General features: G+C 50.4%; 1 protein-coding gene across 2 annotated transcripts in view; it reads right to left on the bottom strand.

The window, feature by feature from the left end:
- Positions 1 to 15145, bottom strand: part of RRBP1 (ribosome binding protein 1) — a 61145-nt gene extending 46000 nt beyond the window's left edge. For both annotated transcript variants that reach the window (XM_074347837.1, XM_074347838.1), the window contains exon 1: positions 15012 to 15145. The gene's annotated coding sequence lies outside the window, so the exon portion shown is untranslated. The remainder of the gene's footprint in view (positions 1 to 15011) is intronic.
- Positions 15146 to 16988: the final 1843 nt, after the last annotated feature.

Genomic DNA, 16988 nt, shown 5'->3' with positions numbered 1-16988 from the left:
ATGATACACTGATATTTTCTATGCCATCAAAAACTGTTTAAGTTTTTCTCAACCAGCTAAATTTGACTATTGAGGCTTACAGTCCAACAGGCTGGGTCTACAGTCTGAAAAACACTAATTTAGATCGTGATATTGGTGAGGTTTACCAGATTGTGGTCAATTTTTATAAATAAACATGTTCTACATGGAGTGAAGGGCTCTATGTGTGTCCCTGGCTCCAGCTTAATAATCTTCTATGGAACCACACTCATTTTTCTGTCTGCTTCATCTAATAGGTACTCAGAGCTTTAAAACCCTCCCAGCATGATCACAGATTTATCAATTTCTCCTGGGAATTTCTGGATTTGTGCTTTATTTGGAGACCATCCCGTTAGGTGACCCTAAGATCAGAATTGTTACGTCTTTCTGATACAGTGCCTACTATTTTTTCCCCTACTACAGCGGTCTTCTTTATCTCTAATAATGATTTTTTTTTCCATTTCACCATCTATTTTAAAAGTTACACCAACTTTTGGGGAGTTAAACTGGCCTAGAATCATTTTCTCTTCTTCACTTCCAACCTTTCTGTGTTCATATGGTTTAAGAGGAGCTCTTAAAAATAGCATATACCTGGCTTTTATTTTAAGGCCAGCATGGCAATTTGTCTTTTCAACTGGCAGGTTTAGTTCATCAGCATCTATTGTGATTCCCTATATAAGTGGGCTCATTTGTACCCTTCTGTTATTCCTATCTGTAGTACTTTTTCTTTGCTTATTCTTATTCTTGTTCTTATTATTTTGCATTCTATGGGACACCTTTTCTTCTACGGTGTTTCAAAGTTATACTTTCTTTTTGTGTGTGTATATATCTGTGTGCAAGTGCTCTTTTAAAAAATTGTAATTGAAATGTCTTTTACTCTTATGTTTTCCCTACATACACACTTGACACTTCCCAACAGAGGAAGAGCTGCAGGAGGCCTCGGGTCTGGGGCTGGTTCGCGGATGGGAGCCCCTCTCCCGCCCTGGTGCTCCCCGCCCCCTTCTCCCTCGCACACAGCTGGACCACTTGCAGCTGCTTTGTTCCAGACACTCATGTTTAAGTTACCCAGATGGTCCCCAGTCTGCCTGTTCGTCACTGACTCTTACATCTCATGTCCTTTCTGAGTCTCCCCGAAGTCCATCCCTGACTAGCTGTTTCAGCAAGAACCTCCACTTGATAAACTTCCTCAGTCCTACGGTCATTTTGAAAGAATTCCTTTCTTTCTCCCTCATTCTTCATGAACGGATGAACTGCGTCTAGAATTCCATACCGAAAGTGGTTTTCTCTCACCACTTTGAAGATATTATTTTATCTGTCTTCTGGCTTTTTTCGGGGGGGGGGGGGGCTTATTATTGAAAAGCATGCTGCCAAATTGTCATTCCTCTTTCACAGCTTTTAAAAAAGTATCTCATGGGGATTAACAGACACATGTTATTATGCATAAAATAGATAACCAACAAGGACCTACTGTACAGCACAGGAAAGTATATTCAATTTCTTATAATAACATATAATAGAAAAATCTGAAAAGAAAAAACATGTGTGTACATGTACAACTGAATCACTTTGCTGTACACCTGAAACTAACACTGTAAATCAACTATACCTCAATAAAAAAAAATTTTTTTTAATCTCATTTCCCTTAAGATCCACCTTTGGGGTTCTAGGGATTCAACAAAATGCCTTCCGGTGTGCACTTCTATTATCTTCCTCAGGATCCTTGGGCTTCCTCACGTTTTTCACCCGTCCTGGGAAACCCCTGACCGCTTAGCTCTTTCGGGCCGCCTTGCTCCCGCCTCCTTGCGGCAGAACTCCTAACCAGACCGCGGGTCTCCGTGCCGCCGCTCGGGAAACGTCCTGAGACACGCGTCCCACGCCACCGACGGTCCCTTCAGCTGCATCTAACCAGCTCTATAATCAGTTTTTGAGTTATTCTATTTTTTTTCAAGCTCGCCTTGTTTTCTCCCAGTGGTATTTCTTCCCGTTGATGTTTCCCACCGCCCGCTTGCACAGCTCCAGTGGTGATTCTGTGTCACGTCTTTGGAGGGACTTTATTAGTCCAGTCCTGTCTGGGCTGAATTTCGGGCTTGTCTCTAAAGAGCTTTTTCATCTTCCCTTCAAGGGGGCGGTCAGTGGAAGCAGCAGGCATGGGCAACTGTTCACACGAGGCACGCACCTTCTGTTACAAATCCTAGGGGAACTTTGCCTTCCCTGCCTCAGGACAAAAGAAGATAGGCTCCCATGTCATCTCCGCCGGCCCTAGTTCGTCTTTTCATTGCGGTTGTACATGGGAGCATGGGGGGGGTCCCATTCCCCCCACCCAGCTCCCACCTGGACATAAAAGTCAAAGACTGAAGACTAAGACTGTGGATAACACCCCCTCCCCCAAACACCCCAGGGTCACTTACTTCCCGTCCCGGCCACTGCCCTGGCCCGTGGTTTAGGGCCTCTGGCGATCTCTCTCACTACCCTGGGAGCTCAGCTACGCTTACTAACTCCAGCTAACATTTCTAAATGTTTAGAGCAGAGAGTTTCAGATCATCTCACCTAAAATTTTAAGTCTAACCTCTATTTTTTTTTTCACCCAGAGAAACAAAGAGAAAATATCTAAAATAAAAGATATATTTGGAAATAATTTATTTCATGTTTTAAAAGGATGGAAATAACTGACTTCCTACTTTAAGGAAACAATGCTACTCGTTCTAAAGAAAGAGAAAACTCTAAAAATAGAAATGTATTCTATTCTAAGCCTTGGCTTATTCATCAGCCGTTTTGGATTCAATTTCTTCGCCTAAGGAAAAAAAAAAAAAGAATTGACATGTTTTTGTGTTTCCTCAAAATAATAGTCTTTGGGAAAGTAGGCACTTAAATAGACCTAAATCTTCTGAGAGGTCAGAGAAGCCTACAGGCCTCACCTTGTTAATGAAGACAACAGGGTCCTGACTTCTCAAAACACCCATCAACAGTTACGAGGTGCTAGCCCATGACAGAACGCTTCCTGCAGCAGACAGTAAGGTCCCAGGAAGCAGGGGTGGGTGGCTTCCCCACTGTATCCAGTCAAACCTCAGCCCATCAACCCTGTCTGCTGAGCGAAGTCTCTACTCGGTATCATAAGAGGCAGGAGTCACTCGTTTACATGGTTATACAGTTGTGAGAACCACATCGAAACACAAAGACACAGGTATCCTGGTGGAGGAAGATAATGCACACCGTGGGAGCTTACATGCTTTGCAAAGAGTTATTTCTTGGTCCTTCAGTTTTTACACTATTGCAAATGGGGTCTCTTTTAAGTTTCATTTTCTGTTTGGGACTGGTATACAGAAATGTAATTGACTTCTGCAGGGGGATTTCCGCCCCCAGCAGCAATCTTGCCTAATTCTAGGAACACATCCGTAGATTTTTAAGAACTTTTTCTACACATGTAAGCATACTGCAAATTACAGTTTTGTTCCTTTCTCCACAACATTCCTATCTTCCACTTCCCTTCTCTTGAATTTTTGCTCAGGGCAGGACTTCCAACACCGAGCTCAAGAGAAGGATCGTTAGCAGGTGTCCTGTCCTTTCTGATCTCAAAGGGGAAGATTCCAGCGTCTTGCTATTTAGTGCGATGCTCGCTGTAGGCTTTTTGTGGATACCCTTTCATCAGGTTCTTGGTTCTCTTCTTGGCTCAGTGTTGGTAAGTTCTATTTTCCCAGAGTTTATTTATGTGGTTAGAATTTGCAAAATTATTGCCATGTTGAGATTTGAAAAAGGAGTGTTCTCTGTACAATGTGCGGTAAACCCCCCTCCGCTGGGTCCTACAGATATTTTTAATAAACACCTATGACCCTGATCTGATTTGTTTTTATTTAACACAAGTTGTTCCTAATAATCACTCATCTTTCTAATGTCTACCACATCTGTAGTGAAGTTTCATTTGACGTTCTTGTATTATTTGTGCCTTTTTCTTGATCAATTTTGCTTGACATTTGTCAACATTATCCATCTTTTTGTTAAGAATGCAGTTCTGGCTTTGCTCACTCCCCAACTGTATATTTACTTGTCTTCTGTTTCATTAATTCCTTCTGTTACTTTCCTTCCGATTGGTTTATTTTGACTTTGTCACTTCTGGAGACCGATGCTTACTTAGCTCATTAATTTTCATCTTTTCTTCTTTCTTAACCTATGTTAAGTTATATATAAGTTATATATATGTTATAAAGTTCCCTGCAAATAATATTTTCGCTACATCCTGCAAGTTTTGATGTGTAGTATTTTCATTATCATTCATTTCAAAACATTTCCTATTTTTCTTTTTCTGACCTACAAATAAATGCTAGAAGCATATTGTTTTAAAAAATTTCCAAATACATGAAGATTTCCCATTCATCTTTTTATTCATATTTCCAGTTTAACTGAACTGTGGTCAGATTACCTGCCCTTTATAACGCCAATCTTTTCATTTTTGTTGAGACTGACTTGAAGGCCCCAGATACGGCCAAATTTTGAAAATTCTGTGGAATCAACTATGTATTAGTTGGCTACAGTGTTTTATTTGCTTTATTTATACACAGTCATAGACCACATTCCTAATTTTGCTCAAAGTTCTAATACCTATTGATTTTTGTCTGCCTCACTGTCAACTACTGAGAGGAAACGGTAAAATTCTCCACTATGATTACAGGTTTGACCATTTCTTGTAGTTCTGTCCATTTTTGTTTTATATATTTTGTGATTTTATTAATAAGATGGACCCAAAGTTAAAACTGCCGCATCTTCACACTAAATTAAATTCGCATCGTCATGAAGTGACCCTTTCCCTCTAAAACACTTCTATGTGTGAAGTCCGTTTTACGTAACAATAGTACAGCATCAGTTTTCACAGTATTTCCATAGTATACCTTCTTCTAGTCTTTCTTTTCATCCCATCTCTCATAAACAACAGTTGCATTTTTTAAATCCAGTATGATATCTTTATGTTTTAACTGGAATATTTAGTCAACTTACATGTACTAACAAATGCTGATATAGTTGAGTTTAAATCCATAATCTTATTTTGTGCTGTCCCCACCTGTCCTGGGGTATTTCTTGTCTCCTTTCTTACCTCTTTTTGGATTGTTTTAAAATCACTCCATTTCCCCCCTCTACTATTACAGAATACACTGTTTCCATTCTTTAGCGACTAACTTTAAACCCAATAATATGTGGGGTTCACAAAGTTCAAAGTTAAATAAAAGTTCACCCCCTCCACTAATGCCATCACCCCTTTAACTTCAGGGTTGTTGATCCTTTGTTCAGCGCCCCCGCCCCGGCACTGCCAAACTGTCTTCTTTCACATTTGTTTAGAGATGCCCAGGTATTTCCACCTTCCTCCATCCTCACAGCTGGGACAGCTCACTCTTCCTACCTGGCACCACTTTCCTTCCAAGAACATCCTTGAGAATTTCCTTTACCAAAGACGTCACTAATTGCCTGTCTTGGTTTTTGCCTTAAAAGTCACCTTCATTTCACCTTCACTCTGGACGTTCTTCCTCTGCCTGCTGTATCACTACCCCTCCTATGGGTAGGTGTCTTCTCTGTTCTTTTTCGGATGAGTGTCTCATCCTTTCTGTAAAATCCTCAGTCATCATTTCATCCAATACTGACCCTGTCCCATCATCTCTCTCCTCTCCTGGAACCCCAACGAGACACACTTCTCAGTCTCTCCTCCCTGATTTGTACTTGGTCTTACAAATTACTCACCTACTTGGTTCTCTAGGATGAAATTCATACATTCTGCTCTATCTTCAGTTTCAATCATTCTCTTCAATCTGTTGGGTTTTTAATTACAGTGACTGAACCGTCCATGTCTAGAAATTGCACCCGATTCCTCCTCTGAATTTGCTAGGTCATTTAATAGTTTCCTTTCTTCGCAGGTATTTTCATCTTGTCTATTTAAGTACCTAAGGAGCGCTTACTCTGTGTCCACCACTCACTGTCCCGTGTCTCAGATGTTCCTGCCAGTCCTCATTCACTGAGGGCAGCATTCTTTGTGTTGGGTTGTTCTCAACTAGGGATGCTCATTTGCCCTGAAAATTATACCAGGGGATTCACTGAGCCCAGGATAAAGGTGCGGTGCTAAAAGACCTGCTTGCTTGTGGACCGGTCCAGGAGCACCCTCCACAAAGAATCAGAATTGGCTGGAGAATTTCCCACCACTTAGGTCACGGGATCTGCATGTGGGACAGCTCGTGAGCATGTCTTGGGAGGGGAACAGGCTCACTTCTGACTCGCCTTCACCCTGGGGGTGCAGGAGCCCTCAGGGGTTCCAGCTCTACAGGCACAGCTTCCATCATCCTGCCCACCCTGACCTCTGCCCCGGTGCCCAGAGATGCCGTCAGAACTCAGTTCGCCCAGTTCACCAAATGCCCTCAGGATTGTGCTCATTGTCCAGGGTGACCCCTTGCTCTGAGACTTGTATCTCTTAACTATCTTCCAAGTCATTCAATGCTTTCCGGAGGTGTTTCATTCAATGCTTTCCAGAGGTGTTTTTAATCTGTTCTGTAGCACCATCTGAGTCCAGACCACCCAGCCCACCCCGTCACCAGAACACAGGGTCCCCTTACTTCCTCAACCTACTGACATTTGGCACTGCTGTCCCTCCAAGCCAAACCAAATCCCTGCCAAGCAAGCTCTTTAAGGGAAAAGGAGATCATCCCTACACTGTGATCGGAGGACTGCTGTGCTGGAGAGCCGTCCAGATCCAAACCTGGGTACGCATCCATCCCAGGAGGAGAGGACCCCACACCACCACTCCTGGGCTCTGCCCAGGATTCAGGGAGGTGGGCAGATGTCCAGGTTAGAAATGTGGGAGTCAGGCTGAATGACCTGTAGTACCCAACTGCTAGCTCCTTCGTTTTGAAGAAATCCACTTACCATTCCAACACCCCCGCCATTTACCTGGGTGGGACTCGGGGGCGGTGGGGGGGCGTCTGATGAAGAACTCTTTCTGCAGATCAAAGCTCTGTGAACTCCTCCCCTCATTTAACTACTGTGAGGGGCTGCCTTTCACTTGGATCTGTGGTTAAGAGACAGCCTTTGCTCATCAGCAGTAAAATCGGGCCCTTTTTGCACAGGCCCACCTTTGATGAATTCTGAGGCCAGCCACTCCCACCTCTAGGACACACGAGTGAGGTACTTCTCATTAACAGCAAAAGCAACTCAAACTTCACCCGGGTTCCTGCTTACTCAGCCACTGCAGAGTATGCCCCGAGCTCTCTACACTGCTGGTGGGAGCACAAGTCAGGACCCGCACCTTGAGGGGAAGGCTGGCAGTCTCGTCCAGAGCTGACCACAGCCCTCCTTGGGGCCCGCAGTCCCACGCCTCAGAACTGACCCAGGGGAGATGTGGACAAGCAGTCACCAAGGGCAGGGGCAAGGCTGTTTTTTATAATATAATGTAACTTAGAGTGTATTATAACATAAGCCCCAAGGTGGAAACTATCCAAGTTCCCCTCTGCAGTGACATGCCAGGTGCCTACGATGGGAACGCGGACCACAAGAAACCCAACAGCACGGATGGGATGGTCTCACGCTCACACGTCTCACGTGTAACGTCGAATCAAAGATCCAAAAGAGCACCTGTCGCGTGACTCCACGTACCCTGAGGTCACCCACGGGCAGAAGACGTCCGTGAGCTAAGGGTCAGGAGAGCAGCGACCCTCGGGGACCAGCAGCAACCTGAAGGGGTGCGAGAGGAGCTCACTGGGGGATATCATTTCTTGGTCTGCTGGCTAAACAGGGTGCAACTTTGTGGAGGTTTGCTGAGCTGTGGACTCAGGACAGTGCATTTTCCTGCGTGTATTTCACTTAGTAAAGAGTGAAATATACATCCATGTGCCGGCTTGGGTCGGAAAATGAATCTCACGTTCTTGAAGGAGAAGCATCTTAAATGCCTGAAGGGTCCATGACAGCATGTCCACTCCCATCACCTCACAGCCACCCCCACCAAGGTGGGGAGCTGGGGCCGGGGTCAAGGCGGGTGGCCCCACAGACCCTCGCTGTCCATGGCCCACCGCACTGACCCCAGCGGCTTTGGAAACCCAACTTCAGAATAAGGGCCAGGGGCTTCCAAGCTGAGAGGGAAGCAACAACCCAGGAGAGGGCACTGGGCTTCAAAGTCGCAGCGGGGCTGACCCTGTCACAGCCCTCACAGCACGACAAGCAGTTAGGGCGCAGAACCGCCACCGGGCAGCTGTCTTCAGCCTGGACTCCTTCCCCCTGGTCGCTGCGGGTACTACTCACCTCCCCAAACTAGGCTTTCTCTTTCTTGTTGCTACAAAGACCTAGAACTCACAAAGAAATGAAAAACGTGCTCGACAGAAATAAAGCTACACCCAGTTCCTATTCAAGATGAGTCTTAATCAAAAAGAAAATAGTTTTTGCTACAGTTGAGTTGTACATTCTAAGCACTGAATGAAAAGTTCCAGAAAAACAGACTGGGCTTAGGGCCAGAACCTGGTCCCTGCCGGTTCTGTGTGCAACGAGCAGGCCAGATCCTCCCGTCAGGAAGGGCTGAGAATCCAGGGTCTACTCTTCACCTTTTTGCCTAAAAGCAAAAGCAGGAACAGAGGAGACGAAACAAGGGGTGGGGGCTCGGCCTAGAGGGGGCTCTGACAGACCGCCACCCCCCCCCCCCCGGCTGCCACGCACTTCAGGGGAGGCCGGAGGCTAATCTCATCGGCCCCTCTTCCTCCTCAGTCTGACCAAGTCTGCCCAAAGCAGGGGGCCTGGAACGCCAACCACAAGAAAAGAACTGCCCCTCCTCCCACCAAGGAACACAGAACCCACCTCTTTTCAGAGCCAGCACACTGTTAAAACCAAAAACACCATTGTGTCCCCTGGTGCGTGCACAGTCACCAATAAGCTCAGCTACTCCGAGAAATAAAGGATGCTCCCTGCGGATCCTCCTCCTGGAACCAGTGCAAGCCCACGGAAGGGCCAGTCCTGGTGTGGCCCCCCACCTGGATGACGGACAGCAGAGAAACACGTAGCGCTCAGATCAATATAACCGCCGGTAGACGCACGGCGCCTGGGAGAGAGCGCACGCCCAAGCCTTCTGCTAAGGGTCACTTCAGAGCCCCGGCTTCTGCCGGCGGCGCAGAGGGGCCCACACTGGAGACCGCCATCCGCGAGTTTAACTGTCAACTTCCCAACTGGAGCAAGGCTGGAGGGAATCCAAAAATTGCTTGGCCTTGGAATATGATTTTTGTGTTTATATTTGATGCTCTAGGAATCCAGACTACTTGAGGCTAAATTATCATATACCCACAGAGCACGAGAACAAGAAAATCATCTCTCCGTCAGCTCAGCAAGGATGGGCACCTGCTATGAGCCACTGTTCAGACATTAGGGGTGCCTCAGAAAAGCAAAGTGCACACATCCCTGCCCTGGGAGAGCTTACGCTCCGGTGCAGAAATGACGAAGTCAACCACATAGTGACACGTCAGGTGGTGATAATGAAGAGAACGTCATGCAGAGAAGTGGGATATTGGAGGCTGTCACTTTAAATTGGCTGGTCAGGGATGTAACACTGTACAGACCTGAAGGCAGTGGGAGAGCAAGCCATGTTGTTGTCTGGAAAAAAGCTCCCTATGGAGAGCAACAGCACATGCAAAGGCCCTGAGACAGAAGCATGCTGGAGAAACAGAGGGAGGCTAGCATGCCAGGAGCAGAGGATGGGGGAGGGTAGTGGTGCAGCCAGAGAGAGAGTGGGGTCCTTGGCCACTGTACAGACTTTGGCTAAGTAGGGTCTTGAACACAGGGCCGACATGATCTGCTCTGGGAAAAGACTGGAAAGCAGACGGTGAAGGCAAAGGCAGAGAGACCACTTTGGAGCTAGTGAAATAACCTGGGAGGTGAGAGCGGTTGGCACCAGAGTGGTACCAGTGGACGTGGTGAGAATGGATGGACTATTTTGAAAGTGGAGCTTACAGGATCTGCTGTTGTAAAGGATACAAGCACGAGAAAGCAAGGAGTTAAGGAGAAACCAAGGTCTGCGGCCTGTACAGTGAACCACCTGGCCTAGTTTCACTTTACACCAAGAGGAAACTGAAGCCCAGTGAGGAGACAAGTCATGTCCAAGGTCACACCACTTACTTTGGGGATTAGAACCCCCAACCAGTGGTTCCCTCTGCCCCCAGCTGCAGCTCAATGGGAGACACTGGTGACCACTCAGGTCACGCCCGGACCCCCTCCAACTCCTCTTTGCTCTCAGATGCTAGGCAGGCAGTGCCCTCGGGGACCGCCAGTACCCAGACGCGTACTGTCAGTGAGGGGAGGCTGCTGGGGAAGAGCGCAGGACCTTGCCCAGGGAGGGCGACCACAGTCCACGCCCGCCACACAAGGAACCAGACCTGATGTGGCCCAGAAATCCCCGTTTTCTCCAAGAGAACCCCAAAACCTGGATTTTAACAACAAATTCTCCATTTCTAAATGTGGCTAGTTGTTTAGTGACATAGAGCTGGCCAAACCTCATGGGCTGACCAAGTTCAATCCATGCAGACCAGTAGCGTGGAACCAGTCTCAAGACAGCCTGAAACAAGCCTGGTTCACTCACACCTCAACCAGGGTTAGGGAAGAGAATTAAAGCTTTGGGTCTTTAAGTCCAGCTTCTGAGCCAGCAGGTGATACTCATTATCACTATAAACAGTTGATAACTTCCGGCACCATCCTCATGGGCCTCCTCTCTGACCAACAAGAAACTCATTGCCCATCAGTCTCGGTTCTCTGTTAACCGGTCTGACAACTATTCTACACAGAATAGGAAGATGAGGCCACTAGGCCAGACAAGACTTCCAACCTTCTCCCCAAATACTACCCAATGATCCTTCCAAAGTTACACACAGTAAAACAGAGCCCTGCAAAGAGCCAGGAAACAACTTACGCCAGCCAAGCAGGAAAACGCCAGCACCCTGGAACGTGTCAGGTTCGGGACCAGGCAGGTGTTCCAGCCTTGCCAAAATAATCAAATGCACACATTACAAAACTTTCTCTATAAATTAAAGTTGCTTCCTGTTGCCAGACGGGTAGGAGATACGTGTCACTTACGGTGCTTCAAGGAAACCCGTGAGATGTGTCTGGCCTTCAGACGTGGGAGTCAGCTCGCCTGTTTCAGGAGACAGATCAGAACCTGTGTGCCTAAGAACAGAGCCGCCTAGGAAGTCCCCAGGTTACTTTTCTATAACGCTAAGTGGCCTTCCTGCCCAGGCGCTCTCAATTGGAATTAAGTATTTACTTGACCCTACAAGCCACATGCTTCCTGCCCAGGACCTGTTTTCTGTGTCTGGTACATCTGACCACTCTGATGCCATTGGTGTTACGTGAGACTCTCTCCAGGGCCGGGCCACTATCTGTGCTGCACCCCCTTCCCACTTTATTCGCTTAAAATGCAATTTATAATGCACACACACAGTCAAGAACAATTGCTTTCTAAAGGTGACAGCTTATTAGGTTGAAGTGCAGAACCGCCACTAAGCAGCTGTCTTTAACCCACAGAATGGCCACTTCATACGGTTCAACATGACAATTTCTCTAAACGATCAGAATCCCAGCCACCTCTGGACAGCGCTGCCCAAGAGAACTCTGTGAAGACGCGGAAGCTCGAAGTCCGCTTGAACCAACACATGGCACCAGGCACTTGAAATGTGGCGAGTGTGACTGAGAACTGAATTTTAAATTTCATTTAACTTTAATTAAGTTTATATACCTCTACGTGGCTACCGTGCTGGACAGCAGAGTTCCAGACAGGAGCTTCTTGAGACAAGCGAGAGTTTTGCCTGAGACAGCATTTGAAGGCCTAGCACACAGGAGATGCTTGAGAAAGAAATTAAATTAAAAGCACTTTCTTGGCACTGCCACATTTTACACTGAGTCCCACTGAAGCTCTTAATTTCTGTCTTCTAGTTTCAGGTGCTCCCTCGGGGAGTTACCGGACCAGCAAGTGTGGAATTATACAGCCTGCAGGTGAACATTCAGAAGGCTGTGTCCACATCACCCAGCAGCTGGGCAAAGGGAACTGGCCTGGTGACCACCTGACTGCTGGGCCTCCACATTCTCATTCACAAGATGGGAACAACAACATCTACTCTACAGAAAGGGGCACCTGTGAGGCCTAGGTGTACATCATAGCTGTGGCTGATTCTGAATAGCAAACCTTAAAAATCAAACTGGGCTAAGCCTCAGTTGTCCAGTGAGATAGCTGGACAACCAGTGAGAAAAGTTACCAGGTGTGGTGGTCTGCCTCGTTTCGCCACCGTTTACTGGGTTACAGGCCAGGCCTTAACCACTGCAGGGCCAGGATGGACAAATGGACAGAACAATCTCATCCTTCATAATTCTAACTGACTATTATTTTTTTCCCTCCTGAAATGAGATTTTTAGCAAAGAAAAATCTGGATTCTCAAAAGAACTGTTGACTCCCTGCCTACACGTCACTCACCTCCTCATCACAGCTCTTTGGAATAAAGGAACTAGCAGGAGGAGTCTGCAGTCTTGATATTTTTAAAAGGTGTCCCTGCCACATAATAAACCAGTATTCCAATCAAATCATTTGCATTCAACCACTCACATGCAGTTGGGTGCTACATAATCACTGCAGCCTACTGACTTAGGGCTCATTTCAGCAAAGAGCATAATTGCTCAAATGTGACTCAAAGATTTGAGATTTATTTAAACTCTCCCATCACCAAAACATATTCATGCACCAAGGTACCAATCTAACTTCTTAATCTCTGTTCAGAGACTGATTCCTAACTATGAAAAATGAGAGCTCTGTTACAGCCCAGAGCCTACAGGCTCCACGTGCTGGACACTCTGTTTCTAGACACCAAGGCACCTTTCTCGTCCCCCTCCCAGCCGCTATGGGCCCAAAAACCCTGCAAGCAGGTTTGCACTGCCCCACAGTCTGCCTCCAGTTCTCCTCCTTTGCTTAAATAGAGAGGGAAGTGGCATCTCCAGGACCTCAGAACCGGAAGCTTCTTTCTGGAAGGGAAACAAGTTGGCAGCCTACACTGGGGCTGACCTTTGGAAAGTTCATAAAGGAACTGAGACGTCACCATAGTGAGCAGCATGCTGCGGGGTCACCAAGCTTCCTCTGGTGTCGGATGAACGGGAAGTTAAGACGACGAAGCACAGAGAAAAGTATAAAGGGGGGCAGAGTGCCCCCCAGCTGTGCAGGGCTGGTGTAAACCACGCAGCTGCTCCTCCTGGAAGTGCTGAACAGAAGACCCCAGTTTCTGGGGATGCTTAACAGCCGGAGTTCTGAAGAGAGCACTGAGCTAGGGTGTGAGTTCCCCAAACTCCAGATAACGCCACCCAGATGCCCCTGCTCTGAAGGTTCCAGCACACCCAGCAAACAATGACCTGAGAGGCTCCCAAGAGCCGCCAAAGTTTCGTTTCCTTGGTGCTTCCTAGTCTCTGCTGACCTCCAACCTCCAGGAGTTATTGCCAAACTGCCTTCTGTTTGCACAAGGTCTGTTTTTCCCAGCACTTACCTGGGTGGCTGCCTGACCCTACTGTGTGTGGTGGTTCTCTCTCCAGGCTACAGATAAGGAAACCCAGGTTCAGACAGGCTAAGAAACCCGAGCAGAGGGTCTGTAAACGTGGCATGAGGGTGGACTCCAGGCCCTGGAGGTGGCGAGCCTGTATCCGAAGCCGGCAGGCTGGAGCCAAACCCAAACCCCCACCTCCCTCCCAAACCCCAAACATCCCTAGAAACTCATCCAATAGTAACAGCCAACACTTGTTGACTACTCCATACGTGTGCTCGGTCTTCACAGCCTCTCTCTCAAGTAGACAAGATCAGCAGCCCCGTTTCTGAGACGTGGAAGCGGACACCGGAGTCAAACAGCTTGGCCGAGGTCACTCAACGGTGTCGGGCTTTCAAAAGCCCACTCCCTCGGCTGCGACACCATACCGAGCTACCATTTGTGTTCTACAATCCGGGGAGGGGTCCCTGAGGTTTCCCAGGTGCTGCGCTGTAAGCATGGACCCCAACCCGCCTTCCCCTGCCCAGGGCGCGGCCGGGGAGACCGGCGGCCCGGGACGGACGCCAGGCCGGCTGCCAGCGCGCTTGGCCGGACGGGCCGGAGGCGCTGCTTCCGCCGGGGCCTGGCACCGCCGGCCCATTCATCGCGGCGCGGGCGGTGCGGGCCGGGCAGGGCCCGGGGTGCCCCAGTCCCCCGCCGGGAGCCCTCGCGCCAGGGTCCGCGCTGAGCGGCCGGGGAAAAGGCTCCCCCGGCCCCGCCGCCAGGGGGAGCAGGGAGCCGCCTCCTGCACTCCGGGAAGTTGCCACCGCGGCCGCCGGGCGCCCGGACCCGGACGGCCCGGGTCCCCGCACGGCGTCCCCCGCAGCCCCGCGGACCCCGCCCGCCCCGTCGGGGCCGCCCTGCCCCTGCAGCGCCCCGGGGCCGCAGCCTGCAGGCGGGTGCGCTTGGCCGGCGGGGACCCCATTCAATCCCGCCCCCTCCCCCCGGCCGGCCTCCGCCGCCTTCCGCCCGTCCCCCCACCCCCTCCAGCCCGGACTCCAGCCCGACAACGTCATCCGGCCGCTTCCCGAAACTTAACCCCTTCCTCCGCCAGCTGTGCGCCGCCCCGCCCCGCCGCCAACTTTCTTCGCCCAACTTCGCAGCGCGCGGGCCGGCCCGACGGCCCGGCGGGGAGGGAGGGGCGGCCACGTAGTGCCACGGGGCCGCCGCAGGTCCTGCCGACGGCGAGGGGCGTGGGGTCCACCCGGCGGGCGCGCTCGGCCGACGCCCCCGCACGGGGTTCAGCCCTGCACACGCCCCCCGAGCCCGCCCTGACCCCGAGGGTCCGCGGCCGCGGCGACGGCAGGCGGCGCCGCCGGGGGAGGGGCCGCCAAGGAGACGTGTCACTCGCCGCGCGGCCGGCCCCGGCTCGGGCCCCGCCGCCCCGACGGCCCGGCCCCGCGCGCCGCCGCTGCCGCCACTGCTGCAGGGCCCAGCCAAGTTTCTTACCTGCAGCCGGAGACGCGGGAGGGTGAGCGAGAGGGCAGGAACCGCCGCCGCCGCCGCGAAACCGGGAGAGAGGAGCCGGCCGAGCCTCCGCCGAGAAGCCGCCCCCAAGCAGCTGCAAGCGCCGCGACCCCTACGCCGCCCGCCCCGTCTGCCGTCCGCTCGGGCCGCTCGCTGGCTGCGTGCGCGCGTGTGGAGTCGTGGCACTTTCTGCCTTGGAGCTGGCGAACGGCCCCCTCCGCCAGGATCGCCGCCTCCTGCCTTCCCCACCCGGGCCAGCCATTCATCGAGCCTCCTCTCCCCATTGGCCGGCGCCCCGCCACTCCGCCGGTCGCTGGCCAGTCAGAGCGCGGGCGGCCGAGCCGCGGCGGCGGCCATTGGACGGAGAGGAGGGTCTCCGCCTCGGCCAATGGGAGATGGGAGGAGCTGCGGAGAGCCGCGGGGGCGGGGCCGGGGAGGGGCGGAGCCGCGCGGCGCCGGCGCTCGTCCCTGCGCGGGGGCGGGGCGGAGCCAGAACGCCCCGCCAAACGGGGGAGGGGGCGCCGGCCGGCCCCGCCCACTCGGGGCTCGCTGCCCTGATCGCCTGCCCTGACTTGGGGCCGGCTCTGGTCCCGCAGGTTCGAATCCCGGCGGCGCTGCGCCTGCGCCTCAGGACCCCGCTGGTCTGAGGTGCCGGTGGGTGTCACCCTGAGCAGGGTTGCGCAACACGGGAACAGCCTGGAGCAATGCTTCATTTAAAACCAACTAACTTCCCCCGCAGCGGCGCCCCCTCCGGGCCCTCGATGTAAGGACAAGTTCCGCCCGGGGTCAGTCCACAGAGGGCACGTCCCTATCTTCAAAGAGATTGCAATCAGCACCAGAAAGAATTTTCTTGAGTAAATGGAGGAATTGGGGCGGAAAGGCCAGCAGGCGAACAAGGAATGGAGGGTGGACGTCATTGCTCCCATTTTTAGGGAGGGTACAACAGAGTTACTCGTCCAAACCACAGCTGGCCGAGCAATAATTGCAATTCAGCTTATGACCTTTTATTCCGCGCAGTGTAGAGGGTGAGAGGGTCTGACCCAAAGAAAATCAACCCACTTCCCAGAAAACTGAGCAAATGGTACTTCATGACATGACTTCCTCCCCCACCGACCCCCATATAAAGCCAACACTCTCTCTTAATAAGCAAATAAGTCTTTCAATTAAGATAATTTTAGGCCTGGTTTTTAACCATTTTTATCAGTGTCTCTTAAAGCTAACTCTTTGAAGTTGAGCCAAAGCCAGTTTCTTTGAAATTAAGATTTCTGAGAGGCCAAAAGGGCTGCTACAGGCTGATCTGCCCCATACCACTCCCCCCACCCCTACACTGCGGAATCCTGTTCCTAATGTCTGTTTCTCGGACAATTTCACATACCCCTTCCCCCTTTGTCCCAAGTTGTAAGAAAGATGTGGAACTACGAGCCATCCTGAGGGAGTGAAGAGGGCTGGGTTGAAATTAAACCATTCATTCCTAGTTCTAATCTCAGCAGTTCCTTAGCACATTAATGATTAATCAGTGGGAATTAACCTGGATTAGCTTTCGGCATTCAGTCGTTTTCTAGTGGTGAGCCTCAGGTTGACCAAAAAGTCAAGAATCCCAGCTTCTGCCTGGCATTTGCTACCAACCAGTTCTAATTGACCACGGGTAAACCAATTAACCTCTCTGAACATGGATGTGCTCTTTTGGGACAATTACTGCCCCCTCTAGGTTCTGAAGAGGAAATTCATTATTCATTCATTCATTCATTTGGGTTTGTTTACTGCCTGGTATTCACCACCAGGCTGGGCAAGTAGTGTAGAGTGATAGGCAGACCCAGTAAAGACCCAGCTACCCTTGAAGGCCCTGCTGTGGGCAGAGACCTCCTTCATCTTATTCATGCTGTTTAGGTTTTTCCAGAAGCAGATCGTGACCAGGAAGACTTGGGTGCAGGTGACTCATCTGGGGGATGATCACAGGAA

The sequence above is a fragment of the Camelus bactrianus genome, chromosome 19 (genome assembly GCF_048773025.1).
Source record: "Camelus bactrianus isolate YW-2024 breed Bactrian camel chromosome 19, ASM4877302v1, whole genome shotgun sequence".
Classification (NCBI taxonomy): Eukaryota; Metazoa; Chordata; class Mammalia; order Artiodactyla; family Camelidae; genus Camelus; species Camelus bactrianus.
The sequence above is the reverse complement of the archived record's forward strand: the minus strand, read 5'-3'. Positions and strand labels throughout refer to the sequence as shown.